General features: G+C 39.8%; 1 protein-coding gene and 1 long non-coding RNA gene across 6 annotated transcripts in view; one reads left to right on the forward strand and one right to left on the reverse strand.

The window, feature by feature from the left end:
* Positions 1-15,193, reverse strand: part of LOC143900010 (uncharacterized) — a 160,019-nt gene that overhangs the window by 8,713 nt on the left and 136,113 nt on the right. The window contains exons 1-2 of one of the 4 annotated variants that reach the window (XM_077410894.1): positions 15,121-15,139; positions 10,953-11,016 (exon numbers count right to left, since the gene is read on the reverse strand). The exons of 2 other annotated variants lie outside the window; for them this stretch is intronic. The gene's annotated coding sequence lies outside the window, so the exon portion shown is untranslated. Of the gene's footprint in view, positions 1-10,952; positions 12,671-15,120; positions 15,140-15,193 lie in introns of those variants that run through there. One more of the 4 variants, XM_077410893.1, reaches the window with a different exon arrangement.
* The window catches only part of LOC143900013 (uncharacterized), a 95,248-nt gene that overhangs the window by 4,914 nt on the left and 75,141 nt on the right, over positions 1-15,193 (forward strand). The gene's annotated exons all lie outside the window — the stretch shown is intronic.

Here is a 15,193-nt window from a genome sequence, read left to right on the forward strand (position 1 = left end):
CCGGGGATCGAAACCCCCCCGCGGTGCGTACGATAGGAAAGGTGTACGTTTCCGCCAGGTAACCCCAAGAGCGAAACCACCGCTGCGATATAAATGCGTTTCCGTCTCTCTCTCTCTCTCTCTCTCTCTCTCTCTCTCTCTCTCTCTCTCTCTCTCTCTCTCGCGGGGTAAAAATACTGAAATAATAAAATAGCAAAACGCATCAATATCCGCGCGGGCGGCAACCGGAGGGCTGCGAGATATTGCGATCGACACGAGCTACGGATATATTATCACGGTTATTACTCGGGACGTGTTACGAGATATTAATACGTAGAATTTAATTATCAATTATTATTTATTATTATTCATTACTCGCGTAGTCGGATGCTCGTTATTAAAATGCAGCGATTGAATGTCGATTATTATTCCTAATTACGAAATATTGGGATTGTTTTTGCAAAATTTATTGAGACATCGGAATTATTTACTGACGGCTGTTATTTTGTTGCGGATAGTTGAGAATTATTCATTAACGTATAAAAATGATGATGTTTGAAAAGCTACGAATATACGAACGTTTTATCTTGTACTTTGCATTCGTTAATTAATGACTCTATATAGATTGTCTTTGAACTATTCAGCTCTCAACAGCGTGATATGGCAATTTCGTGGCAATTAGTTGCAAGAGAATGTTTATTGCAGTTTCTCTAATAAATGTCAGAAGAATATAATTGAGTAATTACTATTGAAACATATTGTTAAAATTTAAATTTAAATGTAATCTTCCTTTTAAAAAACATTGCTTCAGAAAATATCTTAACTCTTTTTATTCCTACCAGATGTGTGTGGTGCTTTTTTATCTCTTTTATCTTATTATTATACGTATCTCGTTATTACGATGAACAATAACGAGGAATCGTGGCCTTTAATTAAACTCATAATTAAAAGGGACTGCCGGAAAAGCTCATCATCGGACACAAATTGTAATATCCCCGGATAATGCGCGACACAAAAGGTGGAATCAAAGCGCATGTTTCCTTTAAGCGCGGCAATAGCACGAATATAAACGAAACGGAGTAAGCGCTCGTTCCCATCAAGTATCAAAGTATCAACCGCGATCTCTGTCACTGACGAAGTGACGAATATGAGAGAAACCCGTCACGGGAGCTTCGCTTCTCCCCGGAGGATTAATTCGAGTTGGCCATTGTGCGGGGCAGGCGAGTCTCGCGATACGCGCGTCGCTCTGACAGGTTCAAACATCTGATGTGGGTCCCGGTAAATATTCCGCATGCGGTATTTCGCGTATACGTAGGTATACCAGGTATGTATCGATGCACGCGTACAGGCGCACGTAATACACACGCATACCGATTGTATGTTGCGGTGCCAGGTGGATATTGCGCGCGCGCGCGCGCACACGCGATCCAGACGCACGCACGGCGCGTTCTAGAGCGACGCGTGTGTACACGCAGACGCACCGCAGAAATACCGGACGCTCCGGGAACGCGGATAATGCTCGACAGGAATTACAGTCTGATGGCATCAAACGCGGAGAGTGCGAGTGTCGTGAAACCGCATATAAGTATTGCCGCTTAGGTCGCTGTCGAATTGCCGAACAGGCGTGCCCGCAATCGATCGGGCGGATCAACAATAAGATAAAATCGATCTTTAAACGCAGACCACTCACTTGAGAGACGAATGCGAAACGAGTAAAGTGCGATAAAGATTAAATTATTCAGAAAAAAATATCAAGGGATAAATATATGTAAATAATATGAAACATGTATATGGAAAAGTAAATTAATCTCTCTCGAATAATCTGCACAATGAATCGTCTGTAATGTAATTTTTAATAATATTTGCGTTTAAAAATTAACGTAATGCGCTGCGTTTGCAGTTGCAATTCGTGTTTTCAAGTAGCGTAAAATTACATGTTTATTTGTAAAAAATTATATATTGATTACATTTTGTTGGAGTATGTACATTCAATAAAATTGGTTCCGTTATGTGTATACTGTAATTGCCGTCGTTATTTAATTAGTGGTATAAAATGCACATTACAATCTCTTTTTTAATTTATACTTTAATTTACTTTTAAAGCTACACTTACTTCCCTATAAGTATGATATTTTATAATTGATTTTTTTTAAATTTACTTTCCTGATTATGATATAATTATTACTTAATTTCATGCTACGTGAATTTTTGTAAATCGAAGAACAGGTGCATGTTGTTTGCACCATAATATATTGAACCGTAAATAGCGTATATAGCGGATTGCTAAATTAATTCTGACTCGAGTATTTGCAGACACGAGTAGCAGATGCAGGTTCGAAGACCGCTATCTTCGATTATTACTCTGTTAAAGCTATAACGGATGTTTTTGATAATATGTTACGTTATGTCATCGGGCGATGTACCTGCATCATCATATCAGTAAGTTCCAGTCGATGGATAAACTATCGACCAAAAATATCCTAGATACTTTTCCCGACAAAAACATTGTATAATGTATATATTACTAAATTAACAGACCAAATATTTTAAACGTCTTTTACATTACCGCATTCGCCATTCGCGGAAGTACTTTTCCGTGTCGCAAGAGAGAAAACTTTCGGAAAGCTTGCGAAATAAACCGTCGACCAAGTAATGAGTTTAAATGGGGATTAGTACGCTAATTAAGTTATATTCCATTCAAGTAATACCGACTCGTCTCTAGTAATACCTCTCTCGGGTTTGCGGGATTCTGTGGTGATTTATCTCTCCATCCTGGTAATCTTTCGTTGAGATAGCTTAGTTCTTTGGAGACGAGGACTTTTATGCTCAATAGCCATTAACTACCATCGAGATTTTGTAAACATTGGAGCGGCATAACCCGCGTGTTATCGAATACGTGACATCAAGCTAGATTTTCCTTTTGCGGAATTGTAAACTTTCGTGAATATCGAATATCGTACGTTATCCTCGAGCTCTCTCGTTTTGCGTCGACGTTGAGTAACTCGTTAAAATTATCTCTTAAAACAACCTCGCTGTGTTTGCAACGTGAATTCATACCAACGAAATGTCCCCAACATAAAGTATATAACGTCGATTTATTCATGTATATTTATGTAATACGTAAATGTCGGGCTGCAGAAAAGAATATGTAAAATTATACGCTATACGAAGTGCATATCTCTAATTAGATTCTTTTGTCTTTTGCAAGTATATTCCGCTTGAGTAACTCGGAAAAACTGTCCCCAAGAGGACACGGATCGATGATTTTTTAGTTACGAATTACCAAAGAGGAAATCAATTATTGTGATTCGAACGCGTAATCGGTGCGCGATATAGGCTATTGTATGGAAATTTATCCAAATATTATTTTGAAAGGTTGAACGGTTGAACGATTGAATCTTTTTAATAAACACGCAGAGGAATATTTGCAAAACTAGAACAGGGGAGGAATTCGTTTTATCTAGTTCGGTGCATTTCCTCGTTCATGCATCTTCCTGCTCATACGTAGGAAAAGTTTCAAGTATCGCGATAGTTCGCGTGCGAGACGGTTTTATGGAACTGGGAAAATTCGAGCTCCCAGCTGATGTACTCTTAATAAATCTATGTAATAATTCAGCACGCCAGCGATCTCGCAGTAATACGTTGCAGATCTGTAATTCATACTTGCGATCAGGGAAAATTGAATTTGCGCCAGGGAACGAGGAAGTTTGACAAAGAGACCTTCGTGAATTGCTACAATTCATAACCGGGGCTATCTGCCAATAACGTGGCCGACGACGTTACACACAGCGGTAAAATTTATTAGAATGACAGGTGGTGATGGTGGAGGCGAGGAGAGCATATGCATGGCAGCTTGGCATGCCTCGAAACTGTAAGTAGCGTTTAGGGCGCTCGGCCTTAGCCATAAAATTCTTGACGTTTGTCTCGTTTATCTCTTAGATAAACAGCTATGTAATTTCCATTTGGCATGCGCCACACAGGTGAACATTGCATTCTACATGTCTATATATATGTGTATATATGTAGGTATGCGGGCTATCCCACAGTTTTATATTCTATTATTAACTCATTAAGAAATACAAAGTATCACCGACTATATAAAAGTGCAACTATAGATAAAAAAATTTTTAAACTTCAATATTACGTTATAGTAAAATATCAGCTTTAGAAGATCAAAGTATTTCCGGACAATTTTGCATCGTACAAATTTCTTTTTTAACTGTAATAACGTTGATCTTAATTTCTCTTTCTCTTATAATAACCGGGAAGAAATAAATAACCAAAGTCATTACAATCGCAGCAGTAAAATGGCTTTCAGAAATATCCCTCCATGCGAGGGAAGAGTTTCTCCACTGTAGAAGGGATTAGAGCGTAATATCATTCGTTACGATTCTTCAGATTGTATTCTGCTCTCGTTAGAAACGCGGAAAAATTTAAGCCGTAATAACGCCGATGAAGTACGCGCACCGACTTCCACTGCATGCATTACGCGAAGTGGAACGGCGAACGACGACGGCGGAGACATTGGCGAAGCCAAAAACCGTAACCTCGCGCATATAAACCGCAATTTCTCAAGGGTGAAATATAATTTCTGCCAGAAATCGCTCGCCCCCCTCTCTCTCTCTCTCTCTCTCTCTCTCTCTCCGCGCGTGTGTTGTGAAAATAAGCAGCTGTCGTTCCGATATATGGCGTCGCCGCGTTGGTCTGCCCAAAATTGGCGTAATTCCGACCGCCCTATCGTCCGGAAACGATAGCATCTGCCTGCTACCCTGAATACGCCTGCAACCCCGTTAAGAGATTTTATAGGACAGATATGCCTGTATTGCAAGACACGTTGCATATATGATGACCATATTATACGCGCGGGACAGGATGTAAATTTGTCTTCGCGCAAAGTCAGCCATACGTCACTGTCTCTGCCCGCCTATGAATCATTCCGCGACAATAATAGCCGCAATTGTACTTTTCCCCGTGGTCTCGATCAAAAGTCGCACGAACCGTGTAAAAAGTTGTATTGTACGTTTTATCGGCATCAACTCCGGTGACATCAAAGTATTAATCAGAATATTACTAATTTTTACTAGTTATTAGAATATCACTGCGATCAGGCTTATTCTTATTTTTCTAAGAAAGTCTTTTTACGGATATTTTTTGCACATTAAAAAAAAAAACTTAGTTGACTTCTTTTTAAACAATACCACTGAATGACTTAAACCGGATGACTCCAGGGAAATAACGTGCTGTTTGCAACAGACATTGAGGTAACAAAAAAATGTGCAAGATCCAAAATAAAATCACCTCAATAATGATTTTAAAGTTCAAACAACGTTACAACGTTAAAGAGACGGTTACTTCACAGTTGTGGTTAAACCAGTATCGCGTGCTCATTACCGAGAGTAAATATCAATAACTTGTGAGAGCCAATTCACCAATATTACCAGTAAGTCAACTATGAGAGTAAATATCGTAAGGCAACAAGCCACGAAGAACAGAAGGCATCCTTCCTAAAAATCGATATTAGAAATAAAACTGCATATTGCGATATCGAAAGAAATGATAAATCAAACAAAGTCTGTGGAAAAATCTGTCTAAAAATAAGTTCGTCAAATTTGTTCATCAAAAATGTCGAAAACCTCATCCCAAGATCCCAGATACTCAAGAATTACTCTTCCTATATTTTTATATTGTTCCATCGTTCTGGATGCCAGCATAATATCTGAAATTATTGGATTAATATTATAAACAAAATGGATGGAAAATCAATAGATGTAAATGGTCTTTCATTCCGCCAAGAATTAAACCACTTTTGATAATTTGTCAAAGAGGTCGTAGCTAAAAGATGAACGTCCTTTTCATATAGGCACCGTGTATGTACAAGACACCGGATAAAGGCCTCAGCATTCGGCTGACACGTCCCGTAAGATTAAAGGGTGGAAATCTGGTATAAAGGACAAACCTCGTAAAAGGTAGAAATGTGGTCACTCCCTGCGCGGCGCACCGAAATGCATTTTAGCTTTAACGAATCCGCCCGCCGGAAACGACGAGTACGGTCCACTTACGGTGCTGTCTGGTCTATGTAGACACTGCGTCCACGTAGCTGTAAAGGTGCATTTGCACTATGCGGGCTCTAACGAACGAATGAGACGCTCTTGATTTAGATACGGAATTGACGATCGGCGCTTTTCGCATCAAACGCGCGAATCGCGAAGAAAGAAGCGTGGCTGCTTGTGCCGTAAACTTGCAAAATTGTAAGAGCTATAAAGCATCCGGAAAGCTCCGGGGAAATTGGGAGAAAGTTGAGCAACCTGCGAACTTTGCCTATAACCGCGATTCTGATAGCGTTCGATTGAATTTATTCTCCATCGTCGCTCTGCCCCTCTTGTCGAGTGACATAAACACCGAAGATTATAATTTTCGCTATAATCTATAGATATGTATATATGCTTATTCATAGGTATTGCAAAACATGTAATATTTTATGTTAATACAGACAATATCGCTATCTATGATCAACGAAATTCAAATGAATCGTAATTTTCGGTATAAATATATTCTGTACATACAAATGCAGCCTAAGCACACCGTCGCTATGACGACGGACACAAAAGAAGAGCGTGCGGCCACCGCGACGTCTTGACTTATCGCGCGTGGCGACCGGGATCGGGCTCATATCCGGTTCCTGCTGTGTGCGTGGCTTATTCACCTGCGTCACCTTTACGAGCAGTCACGTCTCGTCTGGTTTCGCGCCCCAAGCCTTCCCAACCGTTAAATGAGCGGACAAACAATCGGCGGGTCCGCCCTAACCCGATGTTAACCCTTTTACAAATACCAGGCGATCGAACAGTAGCATATGTACCTGCTTCGTACCTGCGAACGCCGACTGAAACAATGGGACCGGTGCGATTGGCTTTTCGCCGGTACGGCCTACGGCCTATACGGCGCGCGTTGTCCATTGTTTCGCCACACGTACACACGTACACACGTAGGCAAATATATGCGTTGAGCCTCGAAAAAGCAACGTAAAAAACATCGTGCTACTGTTCGCAATTTCTTCAAACTATAATAGTCGCGATGCCACAGGTTTTGAAAACCTGTGTAAACGGATCTGTGAGACCTAACGCAAAATGCTGGCGCAAATTACATTCCGATATATATCGGGGGAAAACAAAAAGTTATACCTTTACTTACTGTAAGAAAATTTAGTTACTTTACTGCAGCGTCTTTTTTACATATACCTATGATTTCACGAGAAAAAATTTATATCCTATCCTATAACTGATCGAACAAATGGATATATCAAGCATTTACTTTTACTCACTTGTTGTAGTCAGTATTTTCACTGAAAAGTCAAGTTGAAGATAAACCGACGAAAGATATGTTTACACAGATACAATTACAAAACATGTTACACAATTAGTTTATTTCCTTAAGAGCGAGAAAAAGAGAGAGGCCTAATTTTCGAAAAATAATTAAGAAAAATTAATTTGCGCTCTGTCAACTTGGTCGGCGAACGAATCAACGAGGTATTAGCAGGGACAGTAATTTGCAGGACAATACCAGAACATTGTTAACAAATCCCGTGATCCTCTATCGAAGGTGACCACACGTTGCGATCCACGCAACGGCCAATTTTCATTACGATGCGGTAATACATTTCGGCTTGCCATTTAGGCTGTGTTCGAGTCTCGGCCAATTATACTCTGCTTGTGTACAATCAACAGAAATCAATAATACCTTGTCATAATATCGACCTCCGGTTATATACATATACATATACATATACACTTTCGGGTGTAGGGTTAGTCAAGATCATTGTGATACCGGGATAAACGTGACGTTGCCCCCCCGCTGTTTCCAATAATAAAATAAATAGGCATTATCGAATCATTAAAATACGAATATTAATTTGATTTCGGCAAAAAGAAAAGAAGTCATGCGATCCTGTCTCGCCGTTATCGTTTATTGCTATCGCGCTCTCTCGCTTCCCACAATAATCGATTGACAAACATATTTGTCAATTCGCAGGACTTAATACCGGTTTCATCAATTACTGCGTTATGATAGATGATATTGGTAAATGATATTTCCTAGGCTGCAACGTGCCGATCAGTTAGATCGTCGCGCGATCGCTCTTAACAGTTTACTAAATTAATTTGTCTAATTAATCGTCCCGAGCGTGCACGCTCGTCGTAATTAGCAGGGTGCGCGAATTGCTGGCCGGTGGCGCAAGCAAGGGCCCTGTGGATAATTTACCGAGTCATTTCGATGGCTCGCAGTACGTTTAATATGGACCGATGCCTGATTGCGAGGGGCATATTAACGGGTTATTAAGCAGAACGCGATAGAGGCGCGGCCTAACGCGCAAATTGCTCGTTCGCGTGTGTTGCCGGTCAGTTCTCTTATAAACAGGAGGGAGGGGGGCAGGGGAAGGCAGAAAAGAAGTAAAAAACCAATGCACACGAGGAAGAATTAATTATACACAAAGACAAACATGCGGATGAATTGACTCGTCGGCATAAAGCCCCGCTGTATTTCGCGATACCGATCGTGATCTCGGTTAATTAATAGCGCGAAGCCCGGCCCGCGTTGAGCTCTCGCGCTTCGCGCACGAAATAACCGAGAATCTGATACTTCAATTAAAGATCAGGTTCTTGAATCTGCAACGGAACCTGAACTTCCTACCAAAACGTCCCGTACACCGGGAGCTTCGATAAAATCGTGAAAAAATCAGATATTTCCATTAGCCGGCTGGTATTTTTGTTTATTTATTCCGGAGATACCACGCTTGCTTGCAGAGGAAGTACAGTTTCGAGCAAACAAACGAGTAAACTCGCAACAACTGCCCGCGCTCTCTAACTGTGTTCTTTCTCCCTTCAATGGCGACACTTGGTTCTTTAGATCCTTCTATACTGTAATCGCCTTATCTCGCGCCACCGACAATATCCCTTGCGATTGCTCCGAACAGCAAGAAGAGTTAACTAACCAGGAAAGTTGGTGTAACTAGTTGTAGGGGAACACGTGACCGTTGTGCGAGCATTTGCTAGCTAGCGGGGCGCAACTCTATCGCTGAACTAATCAGTGTTTAATTTGCGGTTCTAGATCCGTAATCATATCTGATGTGTAACTTCTTGCCAGTTTGCTGAATCGGATTCGTATGTCCCGCAACGTCTGGCAACAAGTCCGGCAAGAACGACAAATTTTAAAGGGCGGAGAATTAAGCTACTTGTTGAAACTTGAAACATCGAGATCCAGCAACAACTGATATCTTAACGACGTACGAATATTTTATGGACAATTTTACATTGAGCGAGGAATATTCTACAAACCTCTCGTTCTTAATTTATATCCTATCAATCTTCTCGAATAAATAAGTAAGATTTAAGGGTCCGAGAGTGACTTCGAATACCTGAAACCAAACTTCACCTATGAATATGACTCGCGGTGACGGAAACGCCGCGTAGATAGCGCGTAAGGTAGACACTATTTTTCCCCACCGATCGGGAATTAAACTCGCCGCATTCAACCCGGAAAATAGGAGCGCGCCAGTCGTTCACGTTGCCGCAGAAATTAAGCGGAGCTCCGCAACACACAATATCCACCGCAACTCCGCGCATTGTCGTTTATTCGCGAAACACACGCGAAAACGATCGGTCGTACCGCATACAGGGCTTTGCAATTATCGCGTCCTTTGTCGCACGCGCTACAGCGAACAAAGGAAACGCGGAAGAAATATCGCTTCGGGCGGAGCGCACGGTAACGGAAATTATGATGCTCGCTTTCAGCGATTGGCGAATTAACAGCAGCGACGGGAGAGGGGGAAAAACATCGTCCACTGGTGTTATATCCTCCCTCGGAAAAAAAAAAAAAGAGAATGGCTCGCGTTTTTATTGAGCTGAGTGCTCGTAAGTTCCGAGAGGATCGCTTGTCGATATCGCTCAACGATAGCAAAAAGGACATTCCACTCGACCATTCGACGTCGACTATATATATCTCGGAAAAATAGGTATCTCTCCTCTGCCACACAAGCAGTGATATTTTCATTGTTCTATTTGATAAATTCTATTAATAATACCGAAACGCATATGTTTTTTGGTTACATTTGCATTTGTATTATTTTTGTTTGCTTTGCACAACGAGTTTAAATCGGATCAAAATCTTATGTGTCCGTCGAGTCCTTTTCATAATTTATTTATTAATTTGTTCGTGTATTAAATCTGGTCGACAGAAGACACCGTTGCTTCTACCCGATCGTTGAACTTTCTCTGCTTTCATCTCTAATCCGACTCAATCTACGAGCCCATTTATCCGACCCTGCCATATCGTGATCATAATATGATACAGCAATATTATCAGACGCCGGATGTGTTGCACACAATCTTTGATCAATATGGGGTGATTTTTTCTTTAACAGGAACGCCAAGGTATTAACGACTCATTATAGCCGACAAATCGTTGTTCAAAATCTTATCAATCTTCCCGGTTCGAAAATAGATAGACAATCTTATTGTTTACTAAATTTCAAGTAGACTTTACTTTCGATTACTTCTTGATTCACGGCTAGCTTATCAAGCTATCTGACGCCCAAAAATATAACAGGCGTGAAAAAAATATGATGTCAGAAGAGATTTTCGTAGAAGCATCTAATCCGAATGCGCACACAAAGATTCCATCCATGGGCAGTGAAGCATCCCTTATACAGGGAGCTTCATAAAAATATTAATACTTATATGGAAATGTCTCAGGGCACTGGAGACCACCTGGAGAAGACTCCAAGAATGTATCGACAATGTTGGTGAACAAGTGGAGACTCTTCGAAAACAAAATCATTTATTACTATGATATCTTGTGCGTTATCAGTTCTTTCTCACTAAAAAAGTTACTTCCATATAAGTGTTAACACTTTTCTGAAGCACCGTGTATATATACGTGCGAATGCGTAAAACGATTCTCGCGAGGATACCGCGGGGATTTACCTTCCTCTGTACTCGTGTTAGCGGCGAAACGATGCGGTGCGGCCTCGACATGATTTGTCGCACCCTGCGCGAACGAAAAAGCAGATTGACGCCTCGTCGCATTACAATTCTCTCCCTCCTCTTCCCTCCCTCCGTCGGGCTATGCTATATCCGCCGGGCATCCGCACGACAGATATAAAACATCATTTATTATCAGAGCGCGTCGGCCTCGACCTCACGTCGCTCTCCGCGGCGCGCGGCAGGAGGGTACGTCGACGATCGGGACGATCTTTCGTTCTCACAAAGGGCGCGTCGTGATGCGAGCATATCTCTCCGCCGAATATCTCTCCTCCAAGACGACGAAGACGGTCGCGCGCGATTCAACGGGGAGAGAAAATTTGTCGCGGCGAAGGATCCCGGGGTTCTTGGATTATGCGTCCGCGCGTGACAGTGTGTGCGCGAGCAATATTACACACAATCGCGAGGACAGGATTAAAAAAAAAATCAGCAGCGGATTTATGCACCCGTTTACGCACCCTCGAATTCGAAACTCTAATGACGTCCGCTTGTAACAAGTCTTTGAATAATCTCAATAATCACTCGAATTCGATTAATCGTCTGCACATACAAAATTAAAACAACAGATTTTATTTAAGAAGAAGCGCATAAAGTTCGTTAAAATGTATCGCTTAAATATTCCAATATGTTTTCGAAATAAACGTTCTAAATTATCACAAGAACAATTCGAGTGAATAATGGATCGTGTTTTCGTCAAAATAAGGTTCGCGTTTTGATTTAACCGTTTTCAAATTTGTTTTCGGTTATTTCAGAGTTTTTTTCCTTCTGTCTTTTTTCATGTTGTGATCGAAAAAGATAGGTGCGCTGTCTTAATCGGATGATAAGCCATCGTTGTAGGCCTCACGGGTTTAAGCTTAAATCCACCGCTGAACGGCAGTTAATGCGATCGCTGCCGCAGAAATGAAAAGCAAAGAGACAGGAGCGAAGCATATGAAACTGGAATAGATGAAAGGACGGATAACGAGAATTAAACATCGAGAGATTTCCGTGCCAAGTGCCGTTCGCTTTTACGGTCGTCAATCGATGACTCGCGCCGCCGCCGCTCGCGCGCGAGCGAGAAACCGCGACACTCGCCGCGGCGCGTACACGATGATCCGTATCCACGGCCTAGTGCCAATTAATCCCTTTTGTACGGCCGTTCTCTCTCATTCCTGGAACCCGCGTTTTTCGTGCTCGACGGTTGATTTGTGCTCCCCTTAAGTCGCGCGCGCCGGTGTTCGTCGAGAGAAATTCGGCAAGAGATGCATTTCTTTAACCCTCTGATACACTCTCAAGTTAATCACCAGTAGAAATTTTCGTGTCGCAAGCTTTTTACACAGACACACAAATATCGGCTTGCTTCTGTAGCCAAATTTAATTTATCAGATTAAATTATGTTTCATACGCGTAATTTTTGTATGAAGCCAAAATCGTGTATCGGAGGATCATTATAATCGAAACGATAATTTTGACAATCGAGAGAAACGTAGCCAGGAATTGAGTTTGAAATTAAATCGCCAGGATTTTACGTTATTAATATACTATGAAAATAATTTCATGTTAAAAAGGTTTTTTATATTTATATAATAAGCAGTATAATTTTTTAATTTATTATTATAAGTAAATATGTATATGCGGGATATTTCGATCTCTAACAATTATTTTTGGAGGTCTAATCTCTTTTTCGATTTATGTTATAAAAATAAAAATTTTATATTAATGTTTAAGTTATAAATAAAAAACTTTATTCTTTATTTAATTTCAAGTGCACTTTGAACTTTCACAAAATTTTAATTAAAAAATACAAGAATATTTAATTTTAAATTAATTTTGATAATGAAATATTAAGTCTAAGTTATAATCAAAGATTAACCTAGACGTCACATAATAAACTAAATAAAACAGGGTGTCACAAAAATATCCGAAATATACATATAAATATGCGACATTTTATTTTATTCTTTATCTACATATTAGTAATAAATCGTAAAATTATGAAATTAGCTAAATGCAAATACATCTTGTACTTCTTCTTTTCCTGGCTACGTCTACATTTCGATAATAAGTTCTGTAACATTTATATTTTCGAACAATATATGAGTAAATCACGAAGAAGAGGTCGTAAAGTTTTTTACCGTTTTAAAAAGCAACTTTCTTTTTCATGCATACAAGATAAGACATCTCATCTCATAAGAAGAATCACCAACATTTAGGTTTACTTAATTAATTTTGTCCCGAGATTTTTTCAAGCTCCGTTCCAAGTACAATTCTAATACGGCTTGAATAAGAGAGGAGTCCAGCTGGATCGGACTTCACGGATCTCTCTAGATTACGAATCCGCCGTTGACTCTTTGACGACCGACGGGAGCAACCTTTCTGTTCTTTTTTTCCCTCTCTCATTCTCTTAATTCAAACGACGGGGTTTCTGCACCGGGCGCGGGCTAATGACCGCGTGACTTCTCACACCGGAGGTGAAGAAAATGAATAGTCAATTCGGCAATAAATCAGCCCACCGTCACTTGTAAGTTCTCATTTACACTCTCTTTTGTTGCAGCGTCCGCGCGTCATAAAACAGGCGTGGCATGAGATGCATGTATTCGTATCGCGGCGAGATCGTGCGGAATGTATTGTGATGCTGTTTTGCATGCCGGGGCAACGCTTAATTAGCGACTAACGAAGCGGAATAAAAAAATGATAATAATCAGCGCGCTAAAATTATAATTATCTACTGAGATGAATCACGAGAGGTGAGATTACTGGAAATTGAAGCGGAAAATATCGAGGCGAACGATCTCTTTAGTAAATTTTTTTCAGAAAAAGGCGCGATATTCGTTTCATCTGATAAAATTTTTATCACACATATGCAAACGCGCACAATATGTACAACAAATTATAACTTAAATTATAACTGTTTGTATATATTAATTGTGCGATTACTTTATATTATTCTTTAAATTTCAGAGCAAGCCTCTTTAGTATAGTTCATTTTTAAATATACAAAAACAATTTACTTTATCCTATAATATCTTTACGTCAATTCCTGTGTGTGTGTGTGTGTGTGTGTGTGTGTGTGTGTGTGTGTGTGTGTGTGTGTGTGTGTATCGCTATTTTGTATTTAATATATATTTTTTTATATTAACCATTTTGATGATAAAATATACGTATATAGTTCATAATAACCTTATGCCTTTATGCCTTTATGCCTTTTTACCGAATTTTATAACTTGCGTATGAAGAACAAAAGATCAAATAATAATTACACAAATTTTAGACTTACTAATATTATTAACTTACATCCACACATTTACTGCAAACTACACATTACACACTTTCTGCATAATTTTATTTATAATAGCGAAAAGGGAAATGTACAGCGTAGACTATTCACCAAAACACCACTCACAAATTAACGAAATGTCCGCGTTAACCGTCGATCGTCAAAAAGTGAATTTGTTAAATTATACAGCTACGCAGCTGTGCCAAATTATAAATATTGAGAAACCATTTTAATAACAACCAAGGTAAATATCTTCATTATATACCTAGATATCTTTCAAAAATGTAACGCGTATAATGCCGTTATTCGTAATACACATATGCACTTTGTATTATATATGCAATAAGATCATCATTAACAACACTACTTAATGCAACCACGAGAGAAGTATCAACAAAAAGGGATATCAACGAATCATGATGAATAATTTGCTGCGTAATTTCATAAATCTCTCTCACTAAATTTTATTACTTTATATACCTATTTAGAAATAAATTTTCAAACTGTTTGTGCAGCGGTTCCTGTTTTCTCAAAATATTTCAATAGCTTCAACGAGCGAATTGACATTCAACATCGAAAAACAAAATTCGAAGATTAATATCAAATAAAAACAGAACGCGTCAGTTTACCAGATTCAGAGAGTTATATGCAACAAGCTATTCGTCATAACCATTTTCCTCTCCGTTGCCATTGCTTCTCCGTACTATAACGATTTCTCGAACAAACATCTTTTTACATCCGAAAGCAAGTGCACGAGTCAACCCCGTATCGCGCGTTACATTTTCAAAAGATTCCGTTATTAGTGCTTATAAAATCGCTAATTCGTATATACTAATCTATCAAAAGTGTACTCATCTGCTCTGCATTCTGCGGCGGTGCCGTTCACTCTTGCTCGACGTTTCCGAAACTTTCCGCCGTGGAAGGCCTC

This window comes from Temnothorax americanus, unplaced genomic scaffold (assembly GCF_048541705.1).
Source record: "Temnothorax americanus isolate GAGA-0224 unplaced genomic scaffold, ASM4854170v1 Scaffold3, whole genome shotgun sequence".
Taxonomy (NCBI): Eukaryota; Metazoa; Arthropoda; class Insecta; order Hymenoptera; family Formicidae; genus Temnothorax; species Temnothorax americanus.